Raw genomic sequence first — 6,000 nt, forward strand, 5'->3', positions numbered from 1 at the left:
GTTTTTAGCTCCATTTTAGAATCTTTTTTCTCAGGTTTTAGGTGGCTAGCTCAGTCAGTAGAGCATAAGACTCTTAATCTCAGGGTCGTGGGTTTGTGCCCCACATTGAGTGCCATTTGTAGTTAGAGTTTTCCTGCCTGGCCCACAGTCAGGACAAATCTCTCTCACCCGCCAGGCCCATAGATGCTCAGAACCAACCAAGTAAACACACAGAAACTTACATTGCTTACAAACTGTATGACCGTGGTAGGCTTCTTGTTATCTAATTCTTCTATCTTAAATTAACCAATTTCTATTAATCTATACTTTGCCACATGCCTCATGGCTTACCATTACCTTACATCTTCCTTGTCATGGAGGCAGCTGGCAGAATCTCCCTACCCAGCCTTCCATTTCCCAGAATTCTCTTCTCTCTTGTCCTGCCTATACTTCCTCCCTGGCCACTGGCCAAACAGCATTTTATTTATACAGAGCGATATCCACAGCACTCTTATCTTCCAAGTTCCCACAGAACATCCCACAGGACTCTCAACACTCAATGGCTCTTCTAGCCCAAAGTTCCAAAGTCCTTCCACAATCCTCCACAAACATAATCAGGTCTGTCACACAATACCCCACTATGCTGGTACCATCTTGTCTTAGTTGCTATGACCAAAAAGCAAGTTGGGGAAGAAAGGGTTTATTTGGCTTACACTTCCACAGCACTGTTCATTATTGAAGGAAGTCAGGGCAGGAACTCAAACAGGGCAGGATCCTGGAGGCAGGAGCTGATGCAGAGGTCATGGAGGGTGCTGCTTACTGGCTTGCTCCCCATGGCTTGCTCAGCACCACCAGCCCAGGGATTGTATCACCCACAGTGGGGTGGACCCTCCCCCATTGATCACTAATTAATAAAAAGCCCTACATCCTGATCTTATGGAAGCATTTTCTCAGTTGATGTTCCCTGCTCTCTGACAACTCAAGTTTGTGTGTCAAATTGATATAACACTAGCCAGCAAGTCAGTCAAAAGCAGTGTGCTGCAAACACAGCCACAATTACTCCACATGGGGCTTTAGTACATGCTTGCTTCCTAGAATGGAGGTTTTTCTTTTCTAACAAGGCAACAGCTTCTCAGGAATCAGTCGATCTAGATTGAACTTCCCTCAAAGGACGGTGTTTGACGATAATGCTGGGACCAGGGTTGTAGTTCAATGGTAAAGTGTTTGCCTGGCACTTGTGGGTCTGTGAATCTGATGTCAATGACACAAAAAATAAGTTAAGAAATAAAAAAAAAAAACAAATAAATGAAGCCTATTTCCACATAAGAAAGCATAGCCTGGTTTTAGGACGACAACTAGTTCATTCTGGAATCCTTTGTCTCACACCGTGCCTGGTCCTCACCTCTCACTGAAGAAATGATGGGGAAATGAATGTTTTATGGATTTCTGCATCACTTCATCCAAGTCAGAATAATGCAGTCAGCTTCTTATTTATATATTAACTCCATTAAAATACTGCTGAATCTTCCCTGATCAAACAATAAATTGTTCACATTAGATGTCTTTTAACCCAAGTATGTTTTTATACAAGAATTAGTTCTGCCTTGGAAAATATATTATATGTGGGGCTGGAGAGATGGCTCGGTGGTTAAGAGCACCAGCTGCTCTTCCCAAGAACTTGGGTTCAATTCCCAGCACCCACACTCAAAACCATCTATAGCCGAAGGTCCAACACCCTCTTCTGGCCTCCCTGAGTACCAAGCATGCAATTAAGGAACAGACCAATGTGCAGGAAAAACACCCAAACCCATTAAGTAAAAATTAAAAATGAATTCAAGATTTAAAAATATGAATCCTGTGAGGATGTTTTAAAAATACATCATAAACTTGAAATGAAATTCAAGGCTGAATGATTTTTTTTTTTTGAGTGCAGAAAAATAAAGAAAACTTAGGGCTAAGGTTCAGTTGGTACACTGCTTGCCTGACATTCAACAAAGTCCTGGACACTATTTCTTGTACCACATAAAACCAGGCATGGTGGCACATGCCTGTAATCCCAGTACTCGACAGTTTGATGCAATGGGGTAAGAAGTTCCAGGTCATCCTCAGCTATGTGTGAGTTCAAGGCCATCCTGGGATCCCTGACAATCTAACTCAAAAATAAGGAAGTAATGAAAACACAATGTGAACTAGAAAATGGCATGGGGTCTGTAATGTGTCAAGCTCTTCTCCCTTGACAGCGACCAGCAGGCACTCTCAGCCTATGATGCCATCAAAAAGAAAAAAAAAAAAAAAGCCTGTTCTCCGACTGAACCTTTTTCCTTAAGTCCTCTCCCTCTCTTTCTCCACCACCCGTGTCTACTGAGAGTTGACTTCTAGGCTTCAACTAATTGCCTTGCATCATAGGTTCAGATATTGCCCTGCAGGCTGTTCTCTGAGTCTCCAACCTCAACTCCTCAGCTTCTACTGGAAGCCGAGCTTGGCTTCGGGCTGGGACTTCAGGGAACCTGGCTCTGGCCCAGTTTCCCTTGGGTACTTGCCTAAGCACAGAGAGCCTTCTCATTGGTTCTGTTAGGGGAATCTTGTTCCTTAAATAGTACTTCTCCAAGAATATTCCAAGTCACAGAAGAAATAAATGAAGTTGGATACTGCACCTGGCGCTGCTGAAGACAATTTAAAAGCAAGGCATGCATATTGTTCAAACATCAGCTTGGCAGGAAATGCCCTCATCTCTCCCTCTGCGGTCCTGCGCTACAGAATGGCACTCCAACTTGAGGTCCTCAGAATAACTGTGGTTCTGTGAGGTAGCCACAGTTCCCACATTTATATTATCCTAACATCTTGTGCTCATTGATATCAAAGAGAAATGTCTTTTGTGCAGAATCAGACTCCTAAAGTTGGGATTACCTCATATGAAGATGGTTTTTTTCCTGTGAAATGTCTGTCATGATGAGAAATACAGAACGCACACAGCTACTTCCTCCAGGAAAAGCCAGGAGAATGGTAGGTGGCTGTCTCTGATCCTGCTGGGCCCTCATGTTTCTGTGCTTTAATTCTGCTGCTGACTGCTCCCCTTCTCTGCAAGCCTGATTGGCTCTGTCCATCCTGGTCCTCTGAGCCACTTCATCCCTAAGCGAGAGACAGGTACCTCCTAACCCCTAGCAGACCATCTCCTCCTCACAGGACCCAAATGTCCCTATGTTTCCAAAAGGTCTATTTGTAGCTGCTGCCTTAAATACCTTCTCAGAAAAGTCATTACTCACTCCCTGACTGCCACTGAGGACAGCAAGGCCTTAAAGACGAAGCATAAACCCTTTTACACCAAAGGAGTTCAGACCCCTAGAATGCAGTAGATGTATAGAAATAGATGTTGGTCTGTTGGGGCTGCCTGTTTCCCAGCTTGCCCTGGTCTCCAGTGAGGGGAACTGCACTAAAGCTTCGCTGTCATTGAAACCATCCTCAAATCTGCTCACCTCAAATCAGACACAAGTGTGAGCGTGTGCAGAAGTGGTGGTGTGCCAGCCCTCCTGCCCACCTCCATGCTGAGTCCCCGAGCGTCTACAGCCTGAACGACAGTCTTCAGCCCCAGGACCCTCCCATCACCTTCCCATAGCTCACCTTCTACACACACCCCTCGCTCCTTTACTCCAATAATGTCTTCAAGCAACTGGTGTAAGAAAGCCACTTTTTGTCCCACATCCTTGTAATAACTTGTAATAGGAGACATGGCCTCTGTCTTCTCATGCAAAATGTGAATTGAGAGACAGATCTGAAGAAAAAAGAAAAAAAACGCAGGATTTGAAACTTCCCCTGAGACACAAGGGAGGGCAGCTCTGAGGTAGCTGAGCAGAGTCAGGTAAAGTGGAGGGCTGGATCAGATAGGATGACCCCCAAGGAAACATGTCCTCCAGAGGAGCCAGTGTTCTCACCAAAGCCTACAGCTGCCGTCCTGCACTGAGACCCCTTTAAAAAAGAAACAGAATAGAAGAGATTTTCAGGATATTTTTATGTAAACACACCTTGAAATATCTGACTTCTTACAGAAAATGTCGCCCACTTGACTAGTGTACATGGCTTTCAAAGCATTTGCTTTCAACGGTGTTTACTATTTCATCTGTGCAGAATCCTCAAAAGTAACTTCCCCAGCTGCCTGTGTTTCCTCATCGTTGTCCCTGGCCTCCCAGCACACAAAGGTAGGTGTTTGTCCAGCATCAGGTGGCCTAGACTTGGATCTAAGATGGGCCGAAGCTCAGGTTGCTAGATTAGTTAATAAATCAGAATTTACAATTCTCTTAATGGTTTATCACCTGTCTAAACATTCCTGGCGAGGATAGAAGGGTTGGAATCACAGCTGCCTGAATAAGCAAGGTGAAAGAAAAGTTTTCTATACAAGCAGAAGCCTGCCATAGAAGCTGATTACAGAAACCAAACAGAAGCAGAATATTGGTAAATTAGATTGCAAGGGACAAGTGAACAGGATCTTTACCCAGGATGGCGACTTCCTCACACAGCCCATAATCAGGTTTCAATTATTTTTAGTATCACCATTACCATAAGCATTGTACTCTTGGCCCTCTTAGACATAGAGTTTATGTAAGTAAACTAAAATAATAATAATAGTAGTAGTAGTGTGATAGCAGATGATAAAAGAATAATACAGAGACAAGGAGAACACTGCAAACATTATTCTGAACTAATGCAATATTGTTTGCAGCCTCTCCAAAACTGAGGGCATCAGAGGATGCTGCAGGATTCACTCTGCTGATGAAAGCATCCTTGAAATTCAGCAACAGTCTCCTCAGACAAGATCCGCAATCCTTCTGCCAGGAACTAATGCTGTTGAGGAATTAGAGGATGAGATTACAGCTGAAGTAGTCCAAGGCTCTTGTCCAAAGCAAGCCACAGAGTGTGGGCATCCAGGACAGTGTGGGAGGTGTGGCCTGGAACCCCCAGGAAAGGGGTGTGGCGGTACCCAAAGAAAGAGATACTTTAAGACAGTTGTTACAGTAATGTCTGTGTGCCAGTCTAGGGAAGAAAACATAAATGCATGTTTGACCTGAGGGGAGAAACACAATTCAGACCATGACTACAGCGAGACCAAGTGTGGGCTGAAGAAGGAAGTCACCAAGACAGGTTATTTTTATGTAGTCTTTGGGAAGTCATTGGAAAGCTCATGGAAGTTTAGATTCCTAAAATTAAAAGGAGGCTGTATTTAAAGTGTTAGAAAACACAACCAGTGACAGAGAAAGAAGCAAATCTTCTTTTATGTCAAAAATCAGTAAAATGGCTGCAAGTTGAAAGGCGGAGGATGGATATCAAAGTCAGACATTGTAACTCTTCACTGCCAGCCCAGCGAGGCAGAGTCCTCAGTCCAAGGAAAGCGGGTCATTATTTTTTTTTCACATGTTGCCAAGCTGACATTACAACATCCCCCTGGGTACCAAAGTTCTCACAGCAAAGTAGGAACAAAACTGTGTCCTAGGGATGCGGGTTTCCCGCCTCCCTCACAGGTTTTTCGTAAAAGCAGCTGAGAGAGAGGCTGAGAAATGTTCTATGTACAGCTCTACTGAGGTGTGCTGTCCGTGAGGTCACTGTGACTTCCTCGCATGCCAGCTGCTTTTGCTTTTATGGGTCCCCATTCCCATAAAAATAATTTATATTTTATTACAGTGTCATAAAGATAACTAATATTAGTCTTGTTGTATCCATTGTTAACATTTTTTTTCTTTTTTGAAGTAACATTTCATTTTGTACCTGAGATTAGCCTAGTAATACATACATAGCCCAAGGCATGGAACTCATAGCCATGCTTCTGCCTTAGCTTCTAATTTGCTGAGATCGTGAGTCTTCACCACTGCAACCAGCTACTTCTAATCTTATAGAAATTATTTTCACCTGCCACTGAAAGGTCATGACCCCAGGCACTGTGTCAGAGTCGGCCCTATTGGAGTCAGCCCTGGTCAGGAGCCATTGAATTAATTTGAACCAAAAACAAGAGAGAGAGAGAGAGAAAGAGAGAGA

This window comes from Onychomys torridus, chromosome 16 (genome assembly GCF_903995425.1).
Source record: "Onychomys torridus chromosome 16, mOncTor1.1, whole genome shotgun sequence".
Taxonomy (NCBI): Eukaryota; Metazoa; Chordata; class Mammalia; order Rodentia; family Cricetidae; genus Onychomys; species Onychomys torridus.